Source organism: Micromys minutus (assembly GCF_963924665.1).
Source record: "Micromys minutus genome assembly, chromosome: 1".
Classification (NCBI taxonomy): domain Eukaryota; kingdom Metazoa; phylum Chordata; class Mammalia; order Rodentia; family Muridae; genus Micromys; species Micromys minutus.
The window spans coordinates 75,351,583-75,367,388 of record NC_137969.1 but is presented as its reverse complement, the minus strand read 5'-3'; the positions used below and the strand labels follow the sequence as shown (position 1 = coordinate 75,367,388).

Sequence of the window (15,806 nt, the reverse complement as noted above, 5' to 3'; positions counted from 1 at the left end):
GGCAACATGGCAGCGTCCAGGCAGACATGGCGTTGGAGAGGTGGCTGAGGGCTCCACATCAGGATCCACAGGCAGCAGGAAGAGTGAGACACTGGACCTCAAAGTCCCCATCTCCCCACCCCCACACCGCCATCTGGGCACACTTCCTACAACAAAGCCACACCTACTAACCTGTCTAAAGCAAGGTCAGTCCCTAATGGTTAAGTGTTCAAATCTATGAGCCTATAGGGGTTGTTCCTACCCACACCACCCCAGATGCTTTTAGTATTCCCATTTTACAGAGCGGATACGAAAGCATGGAGGTCAGGCCCTTAAAACGCAGGGTGCCAAGTGGCTATTTCCAGCGTTGAAGTCTTTTTGTCCCCCTGACCGGTAACCATCTTCTCACTTCCTTATCGAGTATGGAATCAAAATATGAGAAGCTGGCTGCCTTCCAGTGACCCCCACTGTCTACAGCAGTAGATACCAGCTGGCATTCTATCGCCCGTGGAGATTCTAGAAGCTCCCGGGTCCCAGAAATATTCAGATCCGATTTTGAGGGTATAAGTGTCCAGCATTTGCCTTTCAAGATGCAGAAGAAGGTGGGAGGGATTCCTCCAGCAGTGCATCTAGGGGCCGGAGAGGCTGTGGGAGGGGCTGGGACATATATGCCCAGCAGGCAGTGACATGCTTCTGCAGGACATCTGCCCTGCACCTTTTCAATCTCAAACTTAAACCGAGGTCTAAGTACAGGACGGAGACCTGAATGGTGCGAGCTAAGTTGTTGACACACTGTTCACTTTAGCGTGACACAGTGAACAAGTCAGTGTATTTATTTCGAATAAAGGTATTCTTCCACAGAACTACGTGTATCCACCCAGACCAGGAAAGGAGGCGTCATCAGCCCCTTATTACAGCCCCATCCCCAGAGCCCTTCCATGTTCCACAAGCTTCCCAGGAATGCACACGGAAGCAAGAAGACCCAGGTTAGATTCGCCCCCTGAATTTACAACCACACAAATACACAGTCGTCTCCTTTAGGCTAGTGCTTTTGTTTCATTCTTCAGGGTAAACCGTCACTGACCTACCCCTCCCCACATATTTGAATCACTTACAGGTTGGCTAGGGAACTCCATGGCTGCTGACATGTCCCTACCATTCTATGTGCACTGTGTGCCTTCTTACTGTAAGCTTGTTCTGCACCATTTCTGTCTCAGCTCTGACGTCAGCTGTTTCTCCATGGACCATCTGTCCAGTTTAGGGAAACGCTTTCCAGAGATTGAGGTGTGTTCACTGCTGCCAAGGATATAACTGCTCTCAGCCTTCCTCAGGAGCAGACAGACTTAGTGAGTGGAAAACACTCTTGAACGTGCAGCTACATTCTTGTGTTGAAGATAAACGTTCACTCCAGTGTCTCTGTTTGGCATCCAACAAGCCACAGGGCTCACTTGAGTTTCTTTTGGCTGCAAGAGGCTCTAGAACCCCATTTTCTTTTATCTATTTACTTATTTGAGCAGTTTCTCTGTGTTGGGCACCACTTTTCATTTGCGGCCTTTCCCTCTCTGCTGTGTGTGACAGGACTCTGCCTTCCCTGCTGAGGAGCCAGGCTTGGGAAGACAGCCACTTCTAAGAGCATGTACCTTCTTCCATATGCCCCTACCCTGCTCATAGCAACTTCAGGGAGTAGTGTGAAAAGTTCAAACACGAGCTGAAGGTACTTTTACCTGCAAATACATAGGGTGTGTCAATACCATTTACTGAAAGGTTTCTTTCTTCCGCTGACCTGCCGTGGTATCTTGGGGGGAAATCAATTGAGAATCTAGGTGTGAGTTTATTTCTGGAGTCCATTCTTCTCCCTGCATATGTTTGTCTGTCTTAATGCCAGTCCTGCCCTAGTTACTATGGTGCAAATAAGCCTTGGTTACAATAAGTTAAAAATCTCCCCAGTACTTTAAAAAACTTGTTTCTTCCTGGTCTAGATTCTTCGATTTTTGGCATTATATGAGAGTTTTTATAGCTATGGAATAATCTCTTGGAATTCTAGTTAATACATCAAGCTGAGGAGGATCATCAGGAAGGCTGAGTCCTAGCTTATGAAGAAGCACGTTTCTTCAGCTACTCAGATGCCTTGAGCTTCTCACAGAGGTACTAGGCAGTCCTCAGTGTAGAGATTTGGCAGGTATTTTGTTTCATTTAAAAGTGCTTAATGGTTTTGGTACTATAATAATCAGAATTGGTTTTTACATTCAATTTACTTTGTTTAATTTATTTTGCATCTCTATTCTTAGATACATCCATTTAAAATAATTATATCTCCCTATTTAATTGAACCTTTTGTCAGGAGGAAGAAGTATTCTTAATTAGCTATGATATTACTCTTTGTCTTGAAGTTTATATTAACTAATAAATCATAAACATAAACTATTATATTTATAGATTATAAGCCATTTGCTATCATTGATTTTTGACATTAATAACAAATATTAAGATGTTATAACTATACGAGACATATCCTTATGATGAAGTGGGAACTATGGTTAATACAAAAAATTACATTTTAAAAAATGTATGTGTATGTGTGTGTGTATGTGTGTTCAACCATGTGCACAGGTGTCTTCAGAGGCCAGAGGAGTTGTGAGCCTCCCCAGGTGAGTGCTGGGAAGTGAACTCAGGTCCTCTGCATCAGTAACAAGCAATCCTTAATCACTTAGCCATCTCTCCAGCCCATAAATACATCTCTCACTCCCTGTTGCATGGTACATCTGCTTTTATAATTTTACATTCAATGTATTTGTGTTACTGCATTCAAATTAGATTTTCCTTTTCTAATCTATGCTGACAATCTCTAGATTCAGAGATAAGGGCTCACGACGGGGCGCACGCTGGCCTTGCAGTGAGGACCTGCCTATCTCTGTCTCTAGGGTGCTGGGTAGAGACATGCATCACAGTGCCTGAATTTAACCTTTTCCTCTCTGAGAATTTATTTATTCACTTTTTTTTTTTTTTTTTTTTTGAGACGGGTTCTCTGTGTCCCTGGCTGTCCTGGAATTTGCTCTGAACACCAGGCTGACCTTGAACTCACAGAGATCCATCCGCCTCTGAGATTAAAGAGGTGTACCAACCCCACCTCTTTAATCATCAGCTAGATAGCTTATTTACATGGATTAAAATTGGTGGTATTACTTGTTTTAAGCCTTTTATTTTGTCATTTGTTCTTTCTTACTTCTCTTTTATTCCTTTCTTTTCTGCTAAGGGGATATTTGAAAAGCACTCAGACCCCTGATGGGGGTAATGAGATTCGGGATGATGTGTTTGTGTGTGGTGTGTGCATGCATGTGAGTGTATGTATGTATATACATGCACATGTGCATGCATGTATGTATGTATATGTGTATTATTAGTATGTCCTCAGCTTATAGTTAGTTATGCCCATGGAAGCAGAACATATTAACATCACAGATTCCACGGAGAGGCTCACACATACTTCAGGACAGGAGAAGCCTGTGAAGTCTTTTGTAGTTTGGATTGGATATGAGTCATATTTTCACTCTGACCAAATACTGGAGAGAGGTCATTTAGAGGAAGGTTTTATTTTGGCTCACAGTTAGTTCCCTCAGCTTCAGTCTGTTATCACCAGGCTTCACTGTTTCTAGGCTAATGTGTGGCAAGGCAGAGTGTGTAGGGAGCATGTAGGGAGGCAAGGGACTCACATTATGGAGAACAGGGGGCGGAAAGCAAGGCAGAATGGGGCGTAGGACAAGATAAATCCCTGTGGACACATGCATCCAGTGGCTTACTAGAGCTATACACCGGGAGTGTGCAGCACCTTCCACAAGTGTCTCTAGCTAGAGAAAAAGTTTTTAACACACAAACTTTAATACACAAGGCTCTGGGGGAGACACCTCATATCCGAATTGTAATGAACAGTGCATTTACCCACTGACCACCATTCTGTAAGAAGGATTCTACTAGAATCTACTAGTTAAACTAAACTTGGCCCGCATCCATATGTAAGAAGCAACAAATCTAACTCAACAGGTAAATCAGTAGAAAACCTCGCAAGTGAGGAACTGGTCTTTATAAGGAATTCTGGAGCCCGGCCATTCACAGCCACATGCTTTGGCTTTTCACGGGTAGCCAACTGTCCAGACTACGTACAAATAAAGCCAAGAGCTGTGACCAATCCAAATCTCTTTGAGCCCGCCTGCATCTCGGTGTCCCCTCCTCCCTCAGTAGAAATGTAATCTGTAAGTGTGCTGAGCTGCAGTAGCCTGCTTTCTGCCAGATTCAAGAACTGCACATAAACCCAATTAAGACCGAAAACCAGATTTGTTATGATTGTCTCTCTAATGGGCTGTTCTGTGGTCATTTCCCTAATGCTTTCTACATGCTCCTGTGTACAGAGGTGGCATTCTCAGGCAGGCAGGCAGGCAGACAGACAGACAGACAGAGAATAGTATGTATGCATTATAGTAGCTATAGGTGAATAAAGCCTGGACCTGCCCACCTCAGTTGCACTTAAATCCGGTGGCCAAGGGAATGAGACATATGGATCCACAGTGTTTGTTTAGGCCCTAGCCCCAGAGACTACAAGGCAACCCTGCCACCCAGAGACACTGGTCCCTAGAGAGACCCTTCCTGGCAAAAAATTTGAAGTTCCTCTTCTGGCTGCATGGAAGCCTCCAGGGTCCACAGGCTTGGAGCCCAGTGAAGGCCTTTTCTTACTTCTTCTGTCTCAGCACCCCCTTGGTGCTGGAAGCTGGTAAGTTGTGCACCCATGCCCAGAAAAAGCCTGGATGATTGTGTCTTTCCACACTCGGAATGGACTGAGCAATAAACGTTTCTCAAACTTATCAGTCTTGCGAGCTGCAACTTGTCAATTAACCTTGTTTTCAAAGTCGTCTTTTTGAAATTAGGGTTTTATTTTTACTTTATGTACATTAGTGTGTCACCTGCATTTACGTCTGTAAGAGGGTGTTGGGCCCCTCCCCCCCAACTGAAGTTACAGACAGTTGCGAGCTGCCACGTGGGTCCTTCGGACCTCTGGAAGAGCGACCAGTACTCATAACTGGTGAGCCATCTCTCCAGCCCTTTGTCAATTAATCTTGATTTGTCTTGATAGCTGGCTGTGGGCAATCATGGGTTCTTTTATTTCACTGATACTAACTCTCAGATCATATGCGGTACTCGATTTCCACACACATGTGCAGGTTACAGGATGGTTGATAAAGGGCTAACAGCATTGCAGAAGACAAGATAAGAGATCTTAGATCCTTGTGCAGATATCAGGTGTGGCTCCGGGGGATTGGCCAATGTTATGGTCAGCTTGAAATGTATTGGCTGCCACAGTCAGGGGAAGCTATGCTGGAACTGTAGCTTGGGGACAAAGGGTCCATTCCCTGTTACAATTTTCCTGAAAAAGGCTCATGGCAAATGACTGGGTGACCAGTCGGTGTGCTTGTCAAATTTAGCCGTGGGGTGCTCCTAGGTGAGAGAGCTCCTAGTTACACCTGTGATCAATAAAATAACCACATTTGTCTGGTGTTTCTGACTTGGCTTATTTACAGCATCATCGTTTGCTGGGAACAGATAATTATCAGTTTGTGCCTCCTGGTGTATTGGCTAGTGGTGTGTGTGTGTGTGTGTGTGTGTGTGTGTTCAGTCTTTCTTTTGTAGTATTTTGGCTCACTTGGGTCAAGGCCATTGCTTTATAAAATGGGGTAATTTTTCAACAAGACACAGAATAACCCAGAGCAGACCCAGCTTGGTCTCACAGGCCTGCAGTATTGGGCTAGAGCAGCCCTCCTTCCTCAGCTGTGATTGGATCGGGAATGATTCACCCGAGGTGATACACCATGGGGCAAGGGTACAAAATGAAACATTTTTCCAGAGGCCTAGACCTCAGTCTCTTCCGTCAACCAGTGGCTAGTTCTGAAGCTTCCAACATGTCCGCTTTTCTGTAGTGAGTCTCCTCTGTTCTCTCCTGGCTGCTGCAGTGACCTGAGACGTCATCTGCTAATGTCCTTGCTTGGCAGAAAACCTTGAATTGTATGACCGATGGAAAGCGGCTTCTGCTGTGTGGTATTTCCGGAAGGCATTTTAGCCTCCTAGAATACAATTCCCTCTCACCCCCCTCCTGCCTTGGCTGGGTCTTTCAGAGAAAACATCTGCACATAAACTGGGCACAGAGGATTTGCAGTCCCAAGACTTCAAGAGACTAACTTTGGGCTCACTGCCAAACAATAACTCTAAAACCCGACTGAAGAACAGTATGAAGCAGGCAATACCTACTTTGCCCTGTTCTCGAGGCAAGCGCTCAGATTTATACACTTGGTTTGCCATCCTGACTCGGGAATTATTTTACATAAATACTTGGCATTATTCCACTAGGTGTTGTAGGAAGTTGTTCGAAATAGCATTAAGCCTCTCTACCTTCATGTTAGGATGTTGTCAAAGACCTGGCTTTCGTACATTGCAAGTTATTTGTTGGAAGGAATACACCTGGGGAGTTTTCTCTCAAATCTGGTTACTAGAAAGAAGGTCACCGATGCTCATAAACAATGGATTTGCTATGCATCATTTTAATTTAAAGACACTTCATACTGTGGCTTGCTTTTTCCTTGCAATGGTTGCTAGGAAACTCAGAGTGAAAGCTGAACTATATAGAAGTTTTCAAAATGGAGTTGGTGAACAAATTTTATCCATAGTTTCCTCTCTTCTTCCAATGACTCTGTCTTCAATTCATGTTGTCTTTCCTTAGTTTTTGCCTTTTGTGCATTTATTAAATATACCCCACAGTCTTTGTGGGAAAAAAAAAAAGACAGGGTTGAACTAGTGATGAAGACCAGAAACAGCAGCTTTGGGGAATGAGGTTGTGTGGAACTCTGGGGAGCTGTGGCTATTTGGGGCTTTGGGGTCACAGGCATCAAAGAGGGGATCGTCAGGTGTGGTAGCATCCTGGGATAAGAACTCAAGAGGCAGAAGGCATGAAAATTGCCAGAAGATCTAGGCTACCCCAGTTAGCACAGAAAAGCTGAGATACAGGATGAAATTTGTTAAAAAAAAAAAAAAAGAAAAAGAAAGGAAGAAAGAAAAAGAAAAGAAAAAGAAAGCTGTTTCCTTCCAGTCCAAGGCAAAATGAAAACAAATCAAAACCAAGGGCAATGTAGTCCTGGTGTGGGTGAAGCCTCTTGGAGTAGGGTGTGTGGTTAGCAAGTGCTGAGAACCAATTCTGAGGACATTTATCAGTGACAGAGGAAGGAAACACAGTAGAGACGAGAAAGACCTTCAGTAAGGCTCGAGGAAAGCCCAAGGCAAGATGTCCACAAAGCAACAGAATATAGTACTCTTTCCCTTTGGATTACTTCTTTAAACATCCTTCATGTCTCTGTTCAATTTTTCATAAAGCACAACCAGAAGGATCGAAAGACTTGACCGAGCACAGCTTATTTGGAGTATGGTTCCAAACTCCCCGAAGTCAATGTGAATCTATTCACAGCAATAAACTTTTTTGTCCTGGGGGAGGGTTCACTCCCAAACTTCCCACCAGCCTCGACACAGCTCTGTCGGTTTCCTATGTTGGTTTGGCCCCAGTGAGGCAAGCCTTCCAGCACGTTCAGGCTAAGAGCATGCCCTGGACTGCAGGTGGACCACCTTCCAATGAGATAGGGTCCATCGCTCAAAGCACTGGAGTCCCAAAGTGACACTGTTGTCCACTTCAGCATCTCTGGCACAGCGGGGAAGGCAGAAGAGAGTTTCTGCAGGAGACACCTGGACTCTTAATTTAGGCTGCTTACTCTGCCTGCCTCACTGAGCAATCAAAACCGGAGAAGCAAGAGGCTCGGCATTCTCTGTCGGAGAGGAGGCAAGCTCTTGCGCTGATGGGCAGTCACTTTGTGCCACTCTTGAAGGAGCAGCAGCTGCCTTGGAACAGGGCTTCGTGGAGTGGATTCTGAGTGTCTCATCTCACGGGCATGCAGGAAGGGCTTCAAACACCCCCCTGAAGCACTAGTAAGCAATTTTCTGGAGAAACCAGCCTCAGCAACACCCCAGCTTGTCAGTCTCCCTACCTAGTTCTCTTGCCTATACATGCTCGCTCCCTGCTACCAGAGGTGGGAATGCACAGGAAAGAGGCAGCTCAGGGGACAGAGGGAATATGGGACATTGTATAAAGCAGTGAGAAAAACCTGACCCACCCCAACCTTCTAAGAATGTCATTTTCTTCTCAATTTCTAGATAAGCTGAGGTTCAGGACACTGAGGTGACTTCTCAGACGTGAAGGGGCTAGTGAGAGGTTAAACTAAATTCTGGGGTTTACTATAGAACTCTTTTTCTAGGGACAAGGGTGGGGGCAGAAGCCTCCAATAAGTGTTAGCTGCTTATATATGCTTTTTCTTATCACAAGCCTTAGCCCTTTCCTTAGTAAGGAACAATTTATATAATCTATCAGCTCAGAGCAGCCTTCCTGTCCCCAGCACACTTTTGTCTTCTTTCTCCCATTTTCTCAGAGTGACTTTTGTTGTCACATTGAAAACATCCTGTGGTTCCTTTGAACCTGTTCCACGACCCTGCAGAGTTCTGTGGCTTGGCCCAGGAACAGTCAAGCAGAAACAATACCATCAAACACCTGCTTGGGATGCATTCACCAGGCTGGTCTGGGGGTCCAGGGTGAGGGCTGGGGTCTCAGTTACACTTCTCAAAGCTTCTCATAATATGAACATATTCTTTTAGGCTCCGTGTTTTAGCTCAGATTGGAAGAATGCCATTTTCTTCTCTATCGGTTCTCAAGAAAGGAGAGAACATTTATTGTTGTATTTCTAGTGCTTCCGAAGGTGCTTGGACATAGCATGCAAACATAGTAGTTATCGGATGGGTCAGAACACCTGACTTACCTAACCAGTTGTTACTGCCTTGAGACAGAGTCTCACTTCATAGCTCATGCTGGCTTTGCTTGATTCTCTTGTCTCTGTGTACCGCTGTGGAGACTATATGCATGCACCGCCATGTCTGCTTCAAGTACTTGTTTGGTAACTCAACACTATAATCACTGAGAACTACTTTTGCTTTTGTTCATGTTTTAGAGCCTGTGATACTCCATGCTCTCGCTCCACCACCTCTTAACCCAATTTCAATAGGACCTGAGGCTTTTTTGACATATTCTATACTTGCTATAATTTGAGCCTGTTGTAATTTATACAAAGATACTTTGAAGCATAAGGAAATGCCTCCTATAATAAGTGAACTGATAATTCACAAGGAAAAAGGCGAAAATTAACCTTACTTCTTTGAAATAACACTAATGTTTATTTATCTTACCGAAAGAGGAACTTAAATCGAACCATCTCTTACCAAGGAGGCTGGAAAATCTCCAAAACCCAACCACATACTTATTGACTGTTATCATAAAACAAGAGCTTTGATCCAGATTTTTATTGGCAGAAATGAAAAAGAGCATAACTTAGAGACGTTGTGGTAATATTTAGAGAAATGTTACCATTTGAGCCAGAAATCACAGCACATATTTGTTGTTTGGGGATCTGAATTCTAGAACACTGTCTCAAAGACATATCTGCAAAAATACTCAGATTCAAAGACAAACACACAAAGTGCTACTGTGGCATTATGTGTAACAAAGCCTGAGTTATCAGGCTTGGCATTTCAGAAGCAGAGCCTCAGCCACAGGTGACTTCTAGAAGCACAGACGGAGCTCAGGAAGCCACCTGCCTTCCTGGTTCCAGTTTCCACATTAAAGTCAGCAGTGGCAAACAGCATAGAACCCAGCAGCAGATGCAAGGTTCCAGGTCCTCTCCCTCAGGCTCTGAGTTATCCAGACAACGCTGAGTGGTAATATGCAGGAAGAATGGCTAAGCAAGGAAGGTTTGGTGTCAGAACACAGGGCTTTGGTACCACAGACATGTAGGTCAGCTCACAGTGTGAAGCCTGGAGTGTACCATAGAGAATGCTGTTAGCATAGACTACCCCTTATAGCCCAAGGGTCCAGATAAAAGACATTTTTACAGGCAAGGATATCCTAAGGTTTAAAGGTTTTCCTAGGAGTTGGTCGGGTTAAAATTTTCTTCGGAATGTGCAGGGTTTGGAAACCCTGGTCATTTGAATTATTCCTTTATTGAAAACTCACCTAGAGGCTATGTGGTCCACTAGTGTGCATGTATAAACTTTTGAAAATGTGTATTTATGATTGTACAAAAATGACCATAGCAATTCATTGACTCCTGAAAATTCGCTACAACAGCCCACATGATTAATGTAGAAACAGGTAATGAAATGATCTCGTTTTCTTTTTCTTAAATGACCAGAGAGATGAAACGATGCTGTAGGCAGAGGAACTTCTCTTTGTAAAAGTACTTCAGCCTGGAAGAAGACAGAAAAGGGAACAGCAGGCTGTTTTTTAGGTTCTACTAAAGCAGTGTTTGTGGCCAAGAACCACCATTCTTCACAGTGACAAAATACGACTCACATTACAAGTACAAATCCCACACGACAAAACAAGATTGAAAACATAAAAATATAATCCAGCACCTGGGTATAACTATTGGTTTATAGATGTTACATGGAATAAATATGTCAAATGATCCATGAAGGTAGTCAGCAAAATCAATATTGTGCCAAACTACAGAGCTTGATTTTCAACCCAAACCTTAAGTTTAGATGGTAAATTGTTATCTTAGGTTTTCTATTGCAATAAAACATCATGACCAAAGAGCAAGTTGGGAAGGAAAGGGTTGTTTTGGGCTTATACTTCCATATAACCATTCATCACCGGAGGAAGTCACAGCAGGAATTGGAACAGGGCAGGAACCTGGAGGCAGGAGCTGATGCAGAGGCAATAGTGGGATGCTGTTACTGGCTGGCTGGCTGGCTTCATATGGCTTGCTCAGACTGCTTTCTTATAGAACCAAGGACCACCAGCCCAGGGATGGCTCCACCCACAATGAGCCCTCCCTCACTGATCACTAATTGAGAAAATGCCTGACAGTTGAATGTTATGGAGGCATTTCCTCAACCGAGGCTCCTGATTACTCTAGCTTGTATCAAGTTGACACATGAAGCCAGCCAGTAAAGTTGGTAACCTGTAGACTAAAAGACACATCAATAAATTAGTGTTTGATATTTAGTTATAGCCCAATTTAGACTGCCAAATTATAAAAAAATGAAAGACTCAAGCATTTCTAAGATAACTAAGTATAAAATACATTACATTGGTACCTTGTCATGTGCTACTCGTTAAAGGTAGACAGACTCTGGATTAAGAAGGCTCTCCCTCCTCTCTTCTGAAACCTTCTGTCCAGGGATAGGCTGGCCTGTGACTCTAATACAAAGAACTGAAAGTAGTACGTAGTTAAAGATATTAAACCATATGTGTTTGAGAATAAGTAGGAGGGAATGCATTTCCAACTGGAGCTACCATCCTTTGTTCAATAAGAAAAAGCATCTACAGTGAAGATGAGAAGCCAAGCTCACTCATGGGAATGGCAGAGGGACATTCTGCCTGGGACTCCTAGCTGAGAACTCTAGCTGAATGTTCCAGATTCCCCAGTGTTAACTTTAGCAAAACTCAGTGCTATGCCAAGTAATTAAAGAAAGAAAAATATGAATAAGGAGGCAAGAATGTATTCAAGGGAGTGATTGTGTCAGTCCATCTTGGACTTTTAACATGGTGTCTTAGTTTATGTTTCCACTGTGTTGAAAAGACATCATGACCAAGGTAACTTCTAAAAAGGTAAACATTGAATTGTTCGTCTTACAGGTTCAGGGGTTCAGTCCATTATCATAGCTGGAAGCATGGCAGCATGCAGGCAGACTTGGTGCTGGGGAAGTCAAGAGTCTACATCTTGATCTGAAGGCAACCAGGAGAGGTTCTCTTCTGCACTGGGTGGAGTGTAAAGATAGGACCTCAAAGCTCACCCCATAGTGATGCACTTCCTCCAACAAGGCCACACCTACTTCCATCAGGCCTCACCTCCTAATAGCACTTACATGGGCCAATGTATTCAAACGACCACACATGATAAGAAACAGAAAGACGCAGGAATGAGTGACAAAGCCAGCTGGTTACAAGTTGTATGTTGTTGACTTGAGATGTTAAAAAAAAGTAAGCTAAAAAAAATGACAGTGAGGCCTGCTGTAGTATGCACCCCTTTTATGTTAGTACTCGGAGGCAGAGGGTCTCTTTGAGTTCAAGGCCAGTCTGGTTTATATAGTGGGGTATAGACCAGCCAGGCTACAGAGTGAGACCCTGCCTCCACAAAACAAAACAAATCAAAAGATGAAATAAAAACCAGATTTGCTTAGTAGAATGCATCCTGCTTGCCATGGAGTATGTGGAGAGGTGTGTTATGGGTAAGGATGACTAGTATATGAATAAGGCTGTGGACAGCAGAAGTGGGTGAATGAGAAGTTCATTGAGGAGAGGAGTCATCTGGATTAGAAAAGATCATCTCCATGGAAACTGAGACCACCATAGCAGAGGTAGAGCTGGGGAGGGAAACCGTGGAGCAGTCACAGTCCTCAGGGAATGAGTGGGAGAGACATGCGGCTGGGCGACAGCCACGAGGATAGCTTGTTGCTGTCAGGATATGATTTAATGAAGGGAGATTATTCATGAGTTAAGGTAAAGAACCCTAGGAATGAATTGAGGTCTTCTTTGAGACAGAGTTCACTCTTCCTATTTTTATGTGAAACAATTTTAATGTGGCAAAATATCAGATACCTGAGAGGAACAGGCAATTTCCCACAGCTAATGGTATGGAGACGGTATTTTAATGAGGTAGGACTGTTGGTAGTAGCCTGGTTGGCCATGTCAGTCCCAGTCAGCTCTTGGCAGTCTAACCGATACAGCTCTGTGATGGCATCGGTTTCTAGCCACCACGCATCGCCCCCATGCCTATCTACCTACCGTAGAGTCACTAAAAAGAACGAGGGAATGAATGATATGAAACCAAGTCCTGGGTGTACCAGGCAAAACCAGCCAGGCAAAGTTCAGCGCAGTGTATTCAGAGATGGGGTTGAGAGTGCACAACGTCAAAATCCTGCACTTCTGCACACTAGCTGCTGTAAGACGAGGTATGCAGGAAGGAGCAGACACATGAAGGCTTCTCTGATCTCCCCTGAAGGAGGCCATAGGACCGAGGAAGGGTTTTCTGACTTACTCTGAAGCAGGTCATGAGACCACCCCTTGAGAACTGAATTTTTATTACTTGGAGGAAAGGAACACACTGGTCTCCAAAGCTCAGAGGCTGGAAGGGTCTGAGCAGGAGTTCTTGCTAAGCTCTCAGCTATCAGACTGCCTGAACTGTTCAGTCTTCAACAGGCTACAGTAACACTGCTCATCGCTCATTGTATCCTTAGGAAGTTTCCCAAATTATGTACTTTACCATTTGTATGCTTTTCTCTTGTTGATTGGTTTGTTACAGGGCCTTAGGCATGAACTCAAGATCATTAGGAAATTCTTTTTCTGATTTTAAAAGGGAAAATAAAATGCACACTGTGCATAATGGCATATATCCAAGACATTGACCACACCAATTGCCCAGGGAAAAAAGTGACTCAGTAGTGATCCGGGATGCCATGAGGGAAGAGAGGGAGTGAAGGGGCCTCTGCAACCTTTTGCTTCTCTGGCAGGTACCATGTAAGGAATGAGAAGGTGGCAGCTTCCTCCGAGAGAGTAGCAGGTATTGTCAGTGGTCTGTAACATCTGCTAATGCACTTGGAGAGGTAGGAGGATCACATGCTCACGTGAGTCTCAAAGTAAGATCTACTAAAAAATAAAACAAACAAAAAACAAACAAACCACCCTCAACTTTATTATCAAACTAGGCCTGTTGGGAATTAACAAAATTAAAAAGGAGATATATTTTGAGTGTATAACTAAAGCTATAAGCTGCTTCTGATGCATTTCCAAGTGCTGACCTTCTATGGGTCAATAAACAATACACTATCACTGGTCTTCCAGTGGGAAGATCCAGGAAGTGGTTATAACTAATTGCAAGGCTTAAGAACCAATGGTAGGGCTTCCTGTCCCAGCCGCCTGCGCTACCCTATGGCCGTGGGCCTCAACAAGGGCCACAAGCCGAGACACAGCCGCCGCGGGTGCCTCACCAAGCACACCAAGTTCGTGCAGGACATGATCCGGGAGGTGTGCGGCTTCGCTCCCTATGAGCGGCGTGCGATGGAGTTGCTCAAAGTGTCCAAGGACAAGCGCGCACTCAAGTTCATCAAGAAAAGGGTGGGAACACATATCCAAGTGCCAAGAGAAAGCGGGAGAAGCTGAGCAACGTGCTGGCAGCCATGAGGAAGGCAGCGGCCAAGAAGGACTGATGAACCCTCCGCCTCAATAAAAGAGCTTAACTACAAAAAAAAAAAAAAAAAAAAAAAAACAAAAAAAAAAAAAAAAAAAAACAATGGTAGGAGCTTGCTACCCACAATGCTAAGGGGTAAATGGAAAACAGTAAATAAGACTAGCCGTCCTTCCTAGCCACACTAACAAGTTAAATGGTAACTGATGACAAATAGTTTTATTCCTATCTGAAGCACTTCTTGAATTCTAGGTCACACAAAGCAGCTCTTAGCCAACTACAAGCTTAAACCAAGTAATATCAAGATTAAATACTTCTGCTCTGTTTTGATCTGAAAGGGTGAAGCATTGCTTTCATGCCCAAGGCACACAGCACCCTGGGATGTGTGATATCTTCAACCAAAGACCTAGGTGGTTGCTGTTTTCCTTCCTTTCCTGCCCACCCTGCTCTCCTTAGTGTCAACATTTTACATCCGCTCTTTTGAGACTGTACCTTTCTGTGTCTCTCTTCTGTCTCCTCCTGATACTCAGAGCACTGTCCCTCTCCCTAACTCTAACAGATGATCCTCTGGCTCCTTTCTAAGCCTGTATTTAAACTCTATCAATGAGACCAGCAGTCTGCAAAAGAGACTCTAACTATAGTGACAGCAGTCGTGACACTAAGATGTAAAACCTTTGGTTCTCTAGTGGGAGACAACATAAACTACTTTCCTGCAGGGTGGAGAATGTTCCATGACATCAGCAAGACAATGAGGAACTGTGTTCAGGATGTGGCTGGAAAGTCAGAGGCACTGGGAAGTTAGGCTGGGGGATGGATGTGTAGACCTGAGTTCAGTGGGACTGGAACAAGCAAGCTCATCTCCAAGTCAGGAGCACACAGCAGTGCTTTCTTTACCTTCTGACAAGGTTTCGGCTAAAAGCAGAATCCAGAAAATTTGAAGAATTCAGAAAGGGTATCAGTTGCACCTGTGAAAGTCGAGGGTCTAACGGTACTAGCTAAAGGCTTTTAAAGTGATTGTTACTCTCGTTATGACCTGCTCTATAGCTAAAGGCTTTTAAAGTGCTTGTTACTCTCGTTATAACCTGCTCTATCATCAAAGCACTTGTGGCTAACACCATGGTGTGCTGGCAGGAGACAGAAAATGTGTATTATTTTTAGCAAATCCTAGTACAAATGGTAGATGTTCTTTGGACTCTGCTGGCAGATTTGCCTTTCAGCTCCTTGGAAGCCCAATTTATCTAAATTGTCATCCCTGTTAATACAAATGGTGAAATGGACATTTTAGCATCCTCCAGCGGTGATGTGGTAGATGAATAATACCACCAGGGGGCTTTCAGTTTGGGCCAAACTCAAAGCTTCAGGCTATTTGTTTTTCTTTCTAAGTAAGGACAAAGTAACAGCTCAGTGACCAAGGACACCCTATTTCCCAGAAAGCACATGAAGAACCTTTTATCCTTAAGTCTGGTGATTCATTAACTGCAGCCCTTAGCATGTCAAGGAGGAGAAACTGTC

The 15,806-nt window shown here is 44.0% G+C and overlaps 1 pseudogene across 1 annotated transcript; it reads left to right on the top strand.

Annotated features, from left to right (window-relative positions):
• The first annotated feature begins 12,796 nt into the window (after positions 1 to 12,796).
• On the top strand, positions 12,797 to 14,316 carry LOC308430805 (large ribosomal subunit protein eL36-like; annotated as a pseudogene). Its single transcript has 2 exons — positions 12,797 to 13,062; positions 14,023 to 14,316. The product of its transcript is annotated as a large ribosomal subunit protein eL36-like (transcript).
• The last annotated feature ends 1,490 nt before the right edge of the window (positions 14,317 to 15,806 follow it).